At 42.9% G+C, this 17,375-nt stretch overlaps 1 long non-coding RNA gene across 1 annotated transcript in view; it reads right to left on the bottom strand.

The window, feature by feature from the left end:
- LOC123328079 overlaps positions 1-15,486 on the bottom strand; it is a 43,226-nt gene extending 27,740 nt beyond the window's left edge. Inside the window, exon 1 of the long non-coding RNA XR_006542823.2 lies at positions 14,746-15,486. This is a non-coding gene — a long non-coding RNA (uncharacterized LOC123328079). The remainder of the gene's footprint in view (positions 1-14,745) is intronic.
- Between the last annotated feature and the right edge of the window lie 1,889 nt (positions 15,487-17,375).

Here is a 17,375-nt window from a genome sequence, read left to right as displayed (position 1 = left end):
GTGGTCCAGTGGTTAAGAATCCGCCTGCTAATGCAGGGGACATGGGTTCAATCCCTGGTCCGGGATGATTCCACATGCCATTGTGCAGCTAAGCCTATGCACCACAACTGCTGAGACTGAAGGCCACAACTACTGAAAGCCAGGCACCCTAGAGCCTGTGCTCTGCAACAGAAGAAGCCACCGCAATGAGAAGCACTCACGCTGCAACCAGAGAAAACCCGAGCGCAGCAACGAATAACCAGCACAGCCAAAATAAAGAAACGAATACTTTAAAATATATGCTGAGTGAAAGAAGATAGTCACCAAAGACCACATGTTGTATAATTCCATTTACATGAGATATCCAGAACAGGCAATTCCACAGAAGCAGAGAATAAACTAATGCTTTCAAGAGGCGCTGGAGTGAGGAGAACGGAAAGTGACTGCTAATGGATACGGGCTTTCTTTACTGAAATACACCAAAGATTTTTACAAAGACTTTCAGGTCCTCACAGACGTATTTACAGCTTTCCATGAGAGGCCAGAGTTGACACATGAAATTCCAATTTGATCCATAAAAATTAAGAGTCACGGCAAGTGTTTTAGCATTGTCCAAACACAACTTGTATCTAGTGCTCCTTTAATCCACTCAGACCAAATCTAGGAGGAAGGCAGAGCAGAATAACTGTCCTCTGTCTCTGACACACACACACACACAAAATGAGGCTCAGGCAGGTTAAGTAATCTGTTAAGGCCACGCGGACAGTCTCTGGCTGAGCCTGGCACATGAAAGACTGCTCCCCTCTGCAACTGGGTCCTGTGCCCTCTCGCTAATCATGACATGTCAGAGGATTCTCTGCAACTTCAGAGAAGCTCTGGAGATAAGGAGGCAAGCTAGAGAACCCCAAGCAAAGGTACCCTCAGAGGTGCAAGCTAACAGAGCTCATCCTATTCGCACCCTTCTCTTTGGCACCATCCCACAGCTGAGGACTGGAAAATGTCACAGTCTTGTCGACACTAAAACAAGCGTGTTTGGGATCCAAACACCCATCATGCTATCTTCTTGCCCCTGCTGTTTACAGGATATCAGAAAGGCTGCAGGTTGCCAGTTTCAGCAGGTAACCAGGCTCCCTTCACCCAACATCTCTTGGCCTGATTTGTCCCCTGAAAATTCTCAGGCCTTTGGAGGAGTGCGGGGTGTGGGAGAGCGGGATGTGGTGGGAAGACAGAAACCATCCCTTCTGGTTTGATGCATACGTCCTTTAATTCATTAGTTAGGTGTTCAAGAACATAACAGCATGTGTGGCTTTCAACCTAGAAGGTTTCAAGTTGGGGAGATTTTAAAATAGTGATGCTGGGGCCTCACCCCTAGAGACCTGAGGTGAGCTAGGACTTTTAAAGTTTCCCGGGCATTCTCATGAATGGCCAGGCTGGCAAACTGCCATACTAAGGTCAGGATTTGAATAGATCCTGCTACCCTCCTTCCATCGGTGAGTTCTAGCCACTCCATCCTAGAGGTTTTGCTCACCCTGAATTTAAAATGTCGTGTGAATGCCTTTCCACATAAATCAAGTCATGGGCGTGAGATGTGGGCTGGAAGAAGGCTGGTGAATTTCTTGGCTCTATCACTCACTGTCAGAGAGGCAGTATATAAAGGAAGGTTATGGACACAGACCTTCTGGCCTTGCAGCCTGACTCCACTGCTAAGTCACTGAGTGGATCAGAATGTACTGCTAAGCCATCCTAAGCCTCAGTTTCCTCATCTGTGAAATGGGCCTGTGGGCTATTGAAGGGCTGTGGGCTGGGAAAGGAACACACTTGCAGGACCCTGAGCATGAGTATCTCCTTAAGTTTTGCATGCTGAGCACCTCGCTTGCTCACCTTTGTCCTTGCTCTGAGGAGGGGCGAGGAGATAATGTGTGCCCAGCACGTCACCCAGTGCCTGGCATATTTCAGGAGCTCAATAAATGTTCATTAAGGGCAAGAATTGGGCCTACAACCCAACTTTTAACTCAGCCAACTTCACTGTATTTTATTCCCCTCCCAACCAATTAAGCTCCATTTCTTTCTCATAAAGAACACAGTTGTGGTTGCCAAAGAGGAGGAGAGTCGTCGACGGAAGGGTTGGGAGTTTGGGATTAACAGATGCAGACTATTAATGGATAAACAAGGTCCTACTATATAGCACAGGGAATATCCTGTGATAAACAATAATGGAAAAAGAATGTGTGTGTGTGTGTATAACTAAATCACTTAACTGTACAGCAGAAATTAACACATTATAAATCAACTATATGCCAATAAATTTTTTTAAATATTAAAAATTCCATTCTATTCTATTTAAGTTAACCCAATTCAATCTCCCTAGTCCACCCTCCCCCAGTCCTCGAAGTTTTTCAAAGTGGTCAAAGCACCTTAATTTGATATAGTTCAATTCTTCTAACATGTCTCCACTCACAGAGTTGACATTTAATAACAACAAAAACTCAATACGTCCAATTAAATTTGAATTTTAGATCATTGGGCCAAAGTTTTAGTATATGTCCCGTGCTATATTCAAATTTAAATTTGAAATAAGTTTTAAAATAAAAATTCAAACGTAAGCACACTGTGTTTCATCTGGCAACCCCACTCACTCGTTACCACCCAAGCTCAGTTGGGCACTGTGCCCGCTGGTGCTTTTTCTTTCCCACCTTATAGTGCTCATGTGATAAGACAGATTCTAAACTCTTCCCAGAAGACTGGGAACAATGAGGAGATGTGAGCTTAATGAACCTTGCTTTGTTTCACTTACTTAGCAGAGTGCCCGATACTGTCTGTTGAAGATGGGAAGGAAGTAAGAGAAGGAGGGAAGAAGAGAGGAAAGAAAGAAGGAAGAAGGGTGGAGGGGGGAGAAAGGAAAGTTCTGGCTCTCAGCTAATAATCTAATTTATCACATGAAAACGGATGAGCAAAAATTACTCCCTCATGTGCTTACTTAACGCTTTGTCTTTTTAGTAATTAAATGTCTTAAATCAGAGAAGGCAGTGGCAACCCACTCCTGTACTCTTGCCTGGAAAATCCCTATGGACAGAGGAGCCTGGTAGGCTGCAGTCCATGGGGTCGCAAAGAGTCGGACACGGCTGAGCGACACTTTTCATTTTCATGCATTGGAGAAGGAAATGGCAACCCACTCTAGTGTTCTTGCCTGGAGAATCCCAGGGACGGGGGAGCCTGGTTGGCTGCCGTCTATGGGGTCGCACAGAGTCGGACACGACTGAAGCGACTTAGCAGCAGCAATGTCTTAAATATTACACGTGGTTTATATGTATATCACTTGATCTTTGTCTCTTGAGACTTTAGAGGTGTTATTTTGTAACCACAGGCAGCAGACACAGTTGGATGCCCACTCAGCAGTTACTCCAGTAGGTCCCCAGCTGCCTCTTCTTGCCGGTGAAAATTACAAGGCTGCTCTGCTCCTCTCTGCCATTTCTGAGACTCAGAAGAGCACAGCCCCGCTCCCAGCTCCCAGGAGACGATTGTGGCGGGTCCCTTTCTTTGCTAATCTCCACGTTAATTCCCTGACATGATTCTAACTGATGGAGTGCTGGAGCAGTGCTGTTGAGGGACTTGGAGGTATGGTTTCCAGGCTCTTCGCAGAGCTGCTGTCCTGCTCTTATCCTGCTGAACTATGATGTGTTTGAGGACACAGTCTAGAGGTGGAGCAGAGACCTGCAGAGCACGAAGATGGAAGGAACCTGGGCCCTTGGCAACAGCACTGAGACAATAAAGCCAAGCCTGCCTGCCCTCCTCATTATGTTATAATAAAACTCCTTATTGTATCAGCTGTTGCCAGTTGGGTTTTCTGCAGCCAAAAGCATCTTCATTGACACACTCCCTCTTATAAATAAGAGAATATTGAAGCCTAAGGAGGCAGATAACCTGCCAGGGTTGCAGAGCTGGTAGACTCCAGAAAGGGTCCCAGGTCCAGTTGCACCTGGATTTAGGTTCCAGGTTGTCTATGCCTCATGCTCCCTTGTTAACTGTGTCCTCCTTCTGGTCTGCCACCATAACCCAGATTCCCACTGCTTAGCTGGCTCTTTGGGTTAAGATATTGAGGACCTTTATAAAAATGCAACTACATTTGTATTTTACTTCTGAATGTGTAAATGGGCTTCCCTGGTGACTCAACTGGTAACGAATCCGCCTGCAATGCAGGAGACCTGGGTTCAATCCCTGGGTTGGGAAGATGGCTACCCATTCCGGTATTCTGGCCTGGAGAATTCCATGGACTGTATAGACCATGGGGTCACAAAGAGTCTGACACAACTGAGCGACTTTCACTTTCTGAATGTTTATGTGTATGCAGTGTGGTGTGGACTGCCTTTTTTTCCCTTGGGAGGTGAAAATTTATCAATTTATACTGTATCAGTGTGTTACTACATGGACATACCTGCTAACACAGTTGACTTTTCTTACAGTAAAAGGGATTTTTCTTTTTTAAAAAGTACATTTTTTTTTCTTGAGGAATGAAATATTTTCAAAGTACATATTTTCATATTAAGTAGAAACTATAAATAATTGATTTTCTAAAAAACAGTCATAAGGCATAGGGCTAGTGAGAAAGAGATCTGAGTGCTTTTAAATTTGCTTTCAGGCCTCTCCTAATTTGCTCCTTACCTTTCACATAAACTATAAATCTATCAAAACACAAAGATTTTATTCTCTCTGCTGAGAATTAAAGCATTTAACTTGAAAAATCAATTTTTTCTATTAAGAAAAATAGAGTGATGACAGGGAATATGAATGTAATGCCCTGAATTGTGCACTTAAAATGGTTAAAATGGCAAATTTTATGTTACATATATATTTTGCTGCAATTTAAAAAATTAATATCTGAAAGCCTTAAGTTACATACTTTAAATGGATGAATTATATGGTATGTGAATTATATCTCACTAAAGCTGTTAAAAAAATAGAACCAGCTATTATTTCCATTAACAAAGTGTCTCTGTCCATTTCCATTGAAGTTTTTGAAAAGGTGATCTGATAGCTAAATAATTTCAAATGCATTAATCAAAGGGATTCATGTATGATCAGCCATTTCCAAACATTAATGATAGTTACCATGGCCTTTATAATGACTTTTTGGGGATAATGTTTTATTTTTACATAATTCAAACTTACAGCAAAGTTGTGAGCATTTTACACATTGTTTAAATAATATATGACAACACAGACACATGAATCGGGGAAATTCAGATAATCTAAAGTAAGTATTATGACATCAGGAGAAAACCTATTGTATAAAATAAATGCAACTTTGAATAACTATAACAATTTTAACACCATTGCAGTTCAGCATATAGCTGTTTCATGACCAGTCATAAAACAGAAGTTCCTGTAAAAATGCATAAGCACCTAATAGGTAAAGAATTTGTGCACTAATTATTACAGAAATGCAAGTCAAAATGCAAATCAAAACTACAATGAGGTAACACCTCAGTCAGTCAGAATGACCATCATTAAAAACCCTACAAATAACAAATGCTGAAGAGGGTGTGGAGAAAAGGGAACCTTCCTACACTGTTCGTCAATGGGAATGTAAATTGATGCAGTCACTATGGAGAACTATATGGAGTTTCCTTAAAAAACTGTGTGCTCAGTCACTCAATCATGTCTGACTCTTTGTGAGTCTACCAGGCTTCTCTGTCCATTGAATTTTCCATGGAAAAGAATACTGGAGTGGGTTGCCATTTCCTACTCCAGGGGATCTTCCCGACCCAGGGATCAAATGTGCAACTCTTGCATTGGCAGGTGGATTCTTTACCACTAGCGCCACCAAGGAAGCCCATAATCCCACTCCTGGACATGTATCTGGACAAAACTATAACTCAAGAAATACATTCACCCCTATGTTCAGAGCAGCACTATTTATAACAGCTAAGATGTGGAAACAAGCTGAATATCCACTGACAGATGAATGAGTCAAGATGTGGTACGTGTATACAATGGAATACTACTTAGCCATAAAAAGAATGAAGTAATGCCATTTTCAGCAAAATGGACAGACCTAAGATTATCATACCTACCAGGCTCCTTTGTCCATGGGATTTTCCAGGCAAGAGTACTGGAGTGGGTTGCCATTTCCTTCTCCAGGGGATCTTCCCAATCCAGGGATCGAACCCAGGTCTCCTGCATTGCAGGCAGACGCTTTACCATCTAAGCCACCAGGGAAGCTGGCCACTTGTAGCATATGAGCCCGTCAAGAAAAAGAATTTGTGCATTGAAGTTATGTGTTCAACATTTTCTCATAATAAAGCCAACCAAAATATACACAGGCATACTTTGGAAATACATGTAGGCTTTAAATTGCTTTTAAACTATTCAATGTAATTATCTACAAATGTGCGATTTTGCAGCAAACTCATTTTCTTTCTCACAGGCTCTGGTCACCCTCCCCTAGCTCCACAGCGCCCTCTGTTGATTCCTGGGGGTGTGCCCTTTCCCAGTCCCCGCCCCCCTCCACTTGCTGGTCCTGCTCTTCTGGGCTTGAGAAGAAGTAGTTCTGTCCCATGACTGACTGTGGTGGTTCCTCCTTGTCGCTGTAGTTTGCTGATCTCCAGGATGACCCAGGGACTGGCACCCTGAGTTGTCTCAGTTGTCAGGAGGTTCTGAATGGGTGGATGGAGGCCCCAGTGGGGCAGGACTCCAGCAGCCCCCTTGACAATGGCTGGTCCGTGAAGGATCCGACCTCATCTTTTCAGCTGCCTTATTTCATCTCTAAAGGGTAGCACCCCACCTCTACCATGCTATCCCAGTGTCTTTAACCTTAAGGCCCCTAGCTCTAGGGCCCCCAGCCCAGCTGTAATTTTCAAGAACTGTATTACACAGGGAGCTTGGTGCACTCTGATGACCTAGAGGGGTGGCGTGGGAGGGAGGCTTAAGAGGGAGGGGACATATGTATGTTGTTGTCATTGTTGCTGAGTTGCTAAGTTGTGTCAGACTCTTTAGTGACCCCATGGACTGTAGCCCACCAGGCTCCTCTGTCCATGGGATTTCCCAGGCAAGAATATTGGAGTGGGTTGCCATTTCTCTTTCCAGGGGATCTTCCCAACCCAGGGATTGAACCTGCATTGGCAGGCAGATTCTTTACCACTGAGCCATCAGGGAAGCCCTGGACATATGTATACTTGCAGCTGTTTCACATTGCTGTACAGTGGAAACCAACACAACATCGGAAAGCAATTATCCTCCAATTAAAAAAAAAAAAAAGAAAAGGAGGTGGCCTTGATCCTTCTTTTTATCTCATCCTAAGGCCCAAGCCCCCTCTCCCCTTCCTCCAAATTCTGATCAGGCAAGTAAGCTTTTCAGCTCAACATGAGATTGTCTTGGGGTCATTATCTTGGTTCTCCCACTGTTGGATTTAAGGCATGGGACCCATCAAGTGGCCACCCTCACAATGGAAAGATGGCAAAAAATGATCTCACTTTACATAAAGGTTCATCATCAACCCCACCCCAACGCATCTTGCAGAGATTGGGGGTAGAGTGATGGTGTTCAGGCAGGAGAAATGGGGTGCAGTTTCTGAAGAGATGTTTTGCCTTTCAGAAAGGTTTTACAGGGGCTAGGTGGACCCACAGGTAGAGTTGCTCTAAAAATGCAAGAAGTTTCCAGCTGTGGGCTCTCAGAGGCAATTCTGGAATAAAGAGAAGATCCTCCTATCACGATGTAACACGTTTACAGCAGGAAGGGGGCAGGGCACCTCTCCTTGGCAGGAGTGAAGTTGGGTAGGGCTGAGGCTGGGCTAGGACTTAAAGAAGAAAGTCATGTGCTGGAGAGAGGGGAGGAGCTTCCCAATTGCGGAAGAATGTTAGCAAGAGTCTGCCCTGAAAGGCAGGGCCTATCGGGGAAAGAGTCAGGAGTGCCCGCCTGGCTGGACTGTGGAGTGGCTGGGGCTGGGGGAGGGAGATGATTCTGGAAAGTGGGTTGCAGCCAGCTGTGAGGGCTGGAGTGCCTAGGTAAGGAGCACAGGCTTCTGTTGGCTTAATGGGACACTCTGAGAGTCTTTAAGTAGGAGAGTAATGTCACAGGATGTGTTTAACTTTTTTGTATATTGTCTCATTATGATCAGGACTCATACAGTGAATTATATGTTGTAAAAGTTTCCACTTCTAACATGTTTTTTCAAAGTAACAGGGTGCACATCAACATCCCAGAACAAAAATTTCTGTGGGGTTTTATTTATATAACCAATAATTAAAAGTAGATCCATTCTTTGGGTAGCTATTTTAATATAGTAACATAGTATATATTTTCATTTCTCTTGAATTATAAGCCCTGCTAAATAATTAAGTCTGAGCAAACCTACCAAGACTATAGACTAATGCTTACTATTTTTATTTTCATTTCCCCCTTTTCCTTTCTTCTCATTTTCAATAAAAAAAAATAACTTTTGTGGAGGAAAGAACTTCACCCAGAAACTACTGACATGTATCTGTGCTTCCTGGGCATACAATATTTTCCCACTTCTGCAGGGACACAGGCAAATAATTCAGTAAATTTTATGCTCTTAGAAACAGTAGCCAAGTTTCAGAATCAAAGTACTTTCCCTGATCGTTCCCAGTTCAAATTCACCTTGAATATTGTTTGACTATTTTTCTAAAACAACCTATACTTCCTCCCCTTTATTTTCACTTTTGATTAAAAAAAAATTCAAATTAAAAAAAATAAATTCAAATCTACAGAAGAGTTGTGAAGATATTGCAACAAATGCCTGTATACCCTTCAATGCGATTCACTGGCTAACATTTTACCTCTACAGATATTTGAAAGCACACACACGTATATACATACACACATGTACATACACACATGCATATATACATACACACACACCCAGTCCAGCCTCACCTAGTATTTCCCTTTTTGCTTCTGAGCCACTTGAGAGTAAGTTGCAGATACCATAAATTTTTACCCTAAATACTTCAGCAAGTAATTTATAAGCATGAGGACATTCTTTTATATAATCACAATAATCAAATTTAGGAAACTCAACCTTAATACAGGCATGCACATTTTTTAATCAAACTTCAATTATTCCCATAATATCCTCTAAAGCATGTTTTTTTCCCAATCCAGTATTCATAGTATATATTTCAAGATCACACATCTTATGTACTTTTCATTCTCTTTGATCCACTTTAGTCTGAAAGTGTTCCTTACACTTTTGTGTTTTTCATGACATTGACGTGTTTTAAGGTTATGGGGCCAGATGTTCTGTCATATGTTCCTCTACTTGGATGTGATTAGACCCACTTTATGACTCTGGGGCAGAAACACTGTGCCCTTTAGAGTGCATCTAGAGGAGGCATGCGAGCTGGTTGTCTCATTATTGGCGATGTTAATTTTGATCTTAACTTTGATGTTAACTTTGGTTAAGGATGTATTTTCACATCTCTCAACTGACAAGAAACACTTTCCTCTTTGCAATTAAGAAATAATTTGGGAAAAGATTTAAGACTGTGTAAATATCTTGCTTCCCAATAAATTCTCACCCAATAAATTTAGCATTGAACTGCAAGGAGATCAAACCAGTCAATCCTAAAGGAAACCAGTCCTGAATAGTCATTGCAAGGACTGATGCTGAAGCTCCAATACTTTGGCCATCTGATGTGAAGAACTGACTGATTGGAAAAGACCCTGATGCTGGGAAAGATTGAAGGCAGGAGGAGAAGGGGACGACAGAGGATGAGATGGTTGGATGGCATCACCGACTCAATGGCGATGAGTTTGAGCAATGAGTTTGAGCAAGCTTCAGAGATGGTGAAGGACAGGGAATTCTGGCATGCTGCAGTCCATGGGGTCGCAAAGAGTTGGAAGATGACTGAGCGACTGAACTGAACTAAATTTTAGCATCCATTGAGGATTTTTTTTCCCCCCAAATCCTCTATTAGTATAATAGTTTCAAAATAGTGATTTTATTTATTTCTTCTACACTTATTATCTGATGTGACGATGAGCTCTTCTTTTACATACCATTTCCTATCCCATAATTACTTATCTATCTGTCTATATGTTTGTATTTATAAGTGTCAGTATGGGCTAATAGACTCGTTGAATAGGATATATTATAATCTTTTACATTTATTATTTATGTTGATGCCCAAACTGTCCCTGGTTTTTCCAATAACTTTTTCACAGTGGCTTCTGTGGGGTTTTTTTTTTAATTGACTAGGGTACATTCTATGAATTAAAAAACTCTAACTCCCTTATTTTCTGGCCCCACAAGATGTTCCAGCCTCACCTGGTATTTCTTTGTCTTAGTCCTGGAATCAACCATTTTTCTAAGGAAGGCTTGCTTCTTTTAGAGGAGAATGGTTTTTGGAAACCAAGATTTTGGTGCTGGGTCTGGTAGAGAATGTATTTTATTAACAGGAAAATCAAATGAAAGGCAGGTTGTGTAGGGACAGCTTTACAGGGACAAAAGCCTTCTCCTGTCCTTGTTTCTACTTGGCAGGGCCTCTGACGTTAACATCTTTCACTCACCAGGCTTGATTCCCTGAGATGAGCTGGATGAGAGAGGCCCAACCACAGAAATGATGGAACATTCTTTGTGGCCTCCTACCCTCTTTTGCTGCCTCCTGGGTTCCCATCTTTGGTGAACTTGAGAGCTTGTCCTGCTCTGAAACTTTCCAACCTTCCCTGTACCCCCAAAATTCACCCCACTCCTACCATTTTCCAATGTAGTCCATTCTTTGGAAATAGAAGAAAAGGGTTTGGACTCAAACTCTGGTTCCTATACCTGTGTGTCCACGAGCAAGTTAATGATTTTGGGCCTCAGTTATCTTATCCTTAAAATGCAGGAGTCATCTTTAATATCATAAACTAAAATGGAAGTGCTTTGCAAACCCTAACACCTCCATAAAAATGTGAGGGGCTGTTATTACTATAAATGAAATCCTTTGGTGTATTAATAGCTCCATGAGTTAATGTTCCCAAGTTAACAAGGCAGCTTGAAGAAATGGGAATCACTTTGAAGCCAGAGAGATCCAATCTGCCATTAATTGTTTGTGTGGCCTTGGGCAAAGTCACTTGGCCTCTTTGGGTCTCAGTTTCTTCATCTGTAAAATGGGATAATACCGACCTTGTAGTTTGTTTCTGGGTGTCTGCTGAGCCACAGGGCTTCTTGGACTAACCAGGGCTGGCATGGGAGGTGGAAGGGAGTAAGGGTTGAGCACTGGGGCAAGAGGGAAGGAGAGAGTGATTCTCAATCATGGCTGTACATTAGAATAACGTGGAGAACTTTTAAAAACTCCCAGCTCCCAGGATGTACCCGAGGCCAATTATAACAGAATCTTTAGGTGGTAAGTCTAGGCATCACTAGTTTTTAAAGCTACCCCTGTGACTCCAACGTTAAGTGAGCTAATAAACCTAACTCCTGCTGTCCCTTCTCTTCCTCTGGGACCACGACCCAAAAGGGTAGCTAATGATGGCAATGCTGGGTCTGGGGCAAGTGGCGAGGAAGGCATTTTCAAGCCTTTCAGATCTGCTCAAACACTAGCACCCATGCACTGGGGCTGCCTCTTTCCTGAGTGAATTTCAGTTGAACTTCAGTGACATCATTTGAAAGCTAAAAAGGTCTGCTTGCAGCACAGTGTTGATTTACTTCCCCCTCTCCCCAAGTACAAAGGATCTTACTTTTAAAAACTCTCCTTAGTGATACACTGAAATGATGTTGAAGTCGCCTGTTCAAAACATCAACAATACACTTATACGTATAATAAGCACATTATGCGTGTAATCTGGGGTTAGCCAGAGGCTTGTCATCTTGACCACATGTTGTGCTGTCAGGCAGAGGCTTCTAGGAGACCACATGGGTGCCCCCCAGTCATGCCCTTCCATGCTGGGCTGGAGCCTGGCCGGCATTTGAATAATTTGTGTTTGGGAATTACAATGAAGCTTTGGGTTTATGTTCTTGTAGTGCGTTTTTTGGAGTGGCTATATTGAGTGCCTCTGCCCTCAAAGACAGGGGGCAGCATCCCATGGCTTTGTCAAAAGGGTGGTGGAAAGAGCCAGAGCAAGATCCAAGAGTCTTGGTTATTAAGGTTCCTCGCTTCTCCCTTGAGCAGATGTGTCTTTGGTTTCTGGAGATCTTTCCATCCCCCAAGTAAATGCCTGGTTTTGCCTGCAGTGAGGCCAGCTGGGTAAATCATGGGATAAATAGTGAAGGCAGTTCTCGAACTGTTCAAGTGACAGAAAAGCTGGAGGTTGTGGCGGTTTTAGTCTCTGTGCACTGAGTGCCTACTATGTGCCTGGCGCTTTGTGTGTGCTGTTATGTCTCACTGGCCCTACACCCCGCAGGGTAGATATTATCCCTACTTATTCTCCAATAATAAAACCAAGGCCCCGAGAGGTGAAATAAGTTGCCCAAAGTTACACAGCTAGTAAGTAGCAAGACTGGAAACCAGGGCTGACCGACAGACGCCACTCGCGACATTAAACTATACTATTCCATGAGGCCCGAGTTATCAGCTCTACCAACTCCTCTGGCTTATAGAGATGTGAGAATTCATGAACGAGTCTTACCTCTCCACAAAACCATCAAGCTGAGAGATTGTACTTGTAGAAGTCCTGCCCTCCTTTCAGAAAGATTTCCTGTTACCTCTATGACCACCACCATGCAGATGTGACAATAATTACATAGCGGGCAACAAGGAAAGCATTTCTCTCACTGCCCTCAGGCCACTTCCCAGCCTTCTCTGGAAACTCATTGTGTGGACACATCTAGAATATACCACGGGCCATCAACACTCATCTCTGGCTTTCATGCTCTGTATGCACACTTTACTTTTGTTTCCATCCATTTCTGGCTCCCCAGGTCAGCAGAGGCCAAAGTTGTAAGGAGTTTATCTTAAAATCTAGTCTTGGTTTTAAAAATTCTGGCTCATAGAATCTTACATTCACAGAATTTTAAAGTTGGAAAGGATGCTAAAGATTACTCATTTAAACAGAATAGAGAGCCCAGAAATAAACTCACACACTCACAGTCAATTAATCTTCAACAAAGGGGGCAAAAATATACAATGGAAAAAAGACAGTCTCTTTAGCAAGTGGTGTTGGGAAAGCTGGACAGCTGCATGTAAATCAACGAAGTTAGAATTCTCTTTCATACCATACACAGAAACAAACTCAAAATGGCTTAAAGACTTAAATATAAGACATAACACCATAAAACTCCTAGAAGAGAACATAGGCAAAACATTCTCTGCCATAAATTGCAGCAACACTTTCCTAGATCAATCTCAGAAGGCAAAAGAAATAAAAGCAAAAATAAACAAATTTTTATTTTTGTTATAAATGTTATAAATGGGACCTGACTTAGCTTAAAAGCTCATGCATAGCAAAGGAAATCATAAACAAAATGAAAAGACAACTTATGGACTGGGAGAAAATGTTCATAAACGATGCGACTGACAAGGGCTTAATTCCCAAAATATAAAAACAGCTCATACAACTCAACAATAAAACAATACTGGAGTGGTTGCCATTTCCATCTCCAGGGGATCTTCCTGACCCAGGGATTGAACCTGGGTCTCTTGCATTGCACACAGATTCTTCACGGTCTCAGCCACCACGGAAGCCCACAGTAAAACAAACAACCCAATCCAAAAATGGGCAGAAGGCCTAAATAGACATTTCTCCAAAGAAGACAAACATATGGCCACTAGGCACATGAAAACATGTTCAACATGTCTTACTATTAGAGAAAAGCAAATCAAAACTATAATGAGTTATCACCTCACACCAGTCAGAATGGCATCGTTAAAGTCTACAAATAACAAAGGCTGGGGAGGATGTAGAGAAAAGGAAATCCTCCTACACTGTTGGTGGGAATGTAAATTGGTGCAGCCACTAGGGACAACAGTATGAAGGTTTCTTAAAAAACTAAAAACCGAGCTACCATGCAACCCAGCAGTCCCACTCCTGGGCATTTATCTGCAGAAAAACATGGTTTGAAAGAATATATGCATCCCAGTGTTCACTGCAGCACTATTCAAATAGTCAAGACATGGAAGCAACCTAGAATATATATATATATATGTGGAATATTATTCAGCCATAAAAATGAAATAATGCCATTTACAGCAACATGGATGGACCTAGAGATTATCATACCAAGTGAAGTCAGAGACAAATATCATATGACATCACTTCTAAATAGAATCTAAAAAAATGATACAAATGAATTTATTTAGAAAACAGAAACAGACACACAGACATGGAAAACAAACTATGGTTCCCAAAGGGAAAAGGGAAGGGGGAGGAAAAACTTAGGAGTGTGGGCTTAACAGATCTACACTATCATGTGTAGCAAAGATAAAAACAAGGGCCTACTGTAGAGCACAGGGAACACCTGAAACGAACACAACATTATAAATCAACTACATTTCAACTTAAAAAAGGAACAAAACAAAGCCAAAAAGGAAAAAAAAAAAAGATTACCCATTTAAATCTCCTTTATTTACAATTGGGGAAACCGAGGTCTAGAGCTATTTAGACGCCCACTAAGGTTACAATGTGAAATCAGTGGTCAGAACAAAATATCACGAGAAGTCAAGTCATGCGATCCCTTTCCCCTTGTCAGTTTACCTCAGAATTTCATTCTTGTCTGACACTTTGATTGCTTTTCAAGAACCTACTTCTGGTATCCCCTTCATCAAGAGATGAGGTTAAGTGGGCAGGACCTGTGGGTGGGCACAATGGAGGGGACAGGAGATCACTTACCCTCAACCCCAGGCCACAGCTTGGGCTTCAGTGCAGCCTGGAGATGCTGGTCACAAAGCAGGAACAACAGAGGGCACCTTTGCCCGGAAACCAGGAATATTTTGAGGGTACAACTCCATGTGGCAGGAGCAGGCCAGGGCATTTAGCAAAGCCCCTCAAATAGATGCCAATGTGAGGAAGTCCCAGTGGCAGAATTCAGGACCTGGGTCCTGGCCGCCATTCGCCTGGAGAACCAGCTCTGATCTGCTTGAGAGCTTTGGCCCCAGCAGAGCTCCGGCTTGTGTTCAGTGAACGATTACCTTTGAAACCACCTGGGGAGCCACACGAGGATCCCAGGTGTATTTCTGAGGTTTCTCCTCCTCTTCAGGACAAAGACCAGTATTTCACTCCTATTGCACAGATTCAGTTCTAAACAACCTAAAGCTATTTCTTTTTTTTAAATCCAGTCTGTCTTTAAAATAAGAATCTTGTTGACAAGATTCATGGGAAGTGTCATAGACTTTGAAGGCATTTTTATAGGAAGAGCTCCCAAAAGGCTTGGAACAGTGATTCTCAACCCTTACTTGTTAGACCTGGTGAGATTTGAAAACCTCCCCCTCGCTCTGGCTCCACCTGCATAATTCAATCAGAACCTCGGGAGGTCAACTGCATCAGTGGTTAAATCTCCCCAGGTGGTTCCAGTTCCAATGTGGCCGGTTATAACCCCCTGGTGGAATTAGTAGAGTCTCCGGCAACCTTTGGAAAAGACAGCAGGGGTATGGATAGCTAAGCTTCCACATGATTGCTCCAAACTATCCTTAAGCACAGGCTTCCCTGGTGGCTCAGACAGTAAAGAATCCGTTTGTAATGCAGGAGACTCAGGTTCGATCCCTGGGTCGGGAAAATTCCCTGGAGAAGGAAAAGGCTACCCACTCCAGTTTTCTTGCCTGGGGAATTCCATGGACAGAGGGGCCTGGCGAGCTACAGTCCATGGGGTTGCAAAGAGCTGGACACGACTGAGAGACTAACATAAACACACATCCTTAAGGACCTTGTTGGTCCAGTTAACCCCTGACAGTGGGGCACACCTAAGTTCATTTCACTGCTCTGACTTGATTTAGGTGCAGTCAGACCAAGAACTGTGCTTTATAGTCCTAGATGGTAGCTTACAGACGGCTTCAGCGTGTTACACAGATTTGAGGTGGAAAAGGAAGAAAGAAACAGCCTGTACCAAAACAGAAGTGTCTTGCTGTCATTCCATTGGTTGGTCCTAAGGTTGTTCTCTCTGCCTCTTCCTCGTTGCTACTGGAAAAATCCAGATGTTGTTGGTGATCTTGAGAAAGTGGCTTTGAAGCTCAAAACAATAAATAACCTTTCCAAGATTACCAGACTCATGGGTATTACTCCTATTTGTAAAATGGAAATAATACTGACCTAATAGCACTGGATGGAGAAGGCAATGGCACCCCACTTCAGTACTCTTGCCTGGCAAATCCCAAGGACAGAAGAGCCTGGTAGGCTACAGTCCATGGGGTCACAAAGAGTTGGACACGACTGAGCGACTTCCCTTTCACTTTTCACTTTGATGCATTGGAGAAGGAAATGGCAACCCACTCCAGTGTTCTTGCCTGGAGAATCCCAGGGACGGGGGAGCCTGGTGGGCTGCTGTCTATGGGGTTGCACAGAGTCGGACACGACTGAAGCGACTTAGCAGCAGCAGCAATAGCATTGGAGGAAGGAGTGAATGAAATTATGTTGGTTAAACTCCTGGCCCAGTGCCCTCCCACTGAATAGTAGCTAATGTTTGTATTCATTGATTTGTCAGACCCTTTAAAAAAAAACTTGTTTTTAAAGATGATAATTTATCCCTTGCATTTTAATGTGCATAAGAAAGGTGCAGAATTTCCAGGTCTTCACTTTGAACTGCTCAGATGTGAATACTCAGCTCACAGTAACTTATGATGGTAATGATCCTCTGGTGGATGTTGATTCAACATTATCCTAACATTTTAGTGTGCGTGCGCACACGTGAGTGTATGTGTGAGTGTGAGTGTGTGTGGGCATGTGTGCTCAGTCGCTCAGTGGTGTCCAACTCTTTGAGACCCCATGAATTGTAGCCCGCCAGGCTTCTCTATCCATGGAATTTTCCAGGCAAGAATACTGGAGCAGGTTGCCATTTCCTATTCCAGGGCATCTTCCCTACCTAGGGATCAAATCCACATCTCTTGCATCTCCTGCATTTGGCAGGCAGGTTCTTTACCACTGTGTCACCTGGGAAGCCTAACGTTTCAGTACCATAACAGAAATCGGAAAGTATAAAAATCTTTAAAGACACCATCTTTCATGATCTAAAGAAAGAATTCACGTATTTGATGTACTTTCAGCTTCTGACTGCTTTTAAAGTCAGGCACAGGGCTTCCCTGGTGGCTCAATGGTAAAGAATCTGCCTGCCAATGCAGGAGACACAGGCTTGATTCCTGATCTGGGAAGATCTCACAAGCCTTGGAGCAACTAAGCCCGAGAACCACAACTGTTGAGCCTGTGCTCTAGAGCCTGGGAGCCACAACTACTGAGCCCACATGCGCTAGAGCCCATGCTCCACAAGAGAAGCCACTGCAGCGAGAAGCCTGACTGCAACTAAAGAAAAGCCT

Source organism: Bubalus bubalis, chromosome 11 (assembly GCF_019923935.1).
Source record: "Bubalus bubalis isolate 160015118507 breed Murrah chromosome 11, NDDB_SH_1, whole genome shotgun sequence".
Classification (NCBI taxonomy): Eukaryota; Metazoa; Chordata; class Mammalia; order Artiodactyla; family Bovidae; genus Bubalus; species Bubalus bubalis.
This window is presented reverse-complemented; position numbering and strand designations above follow the sequence as displayed.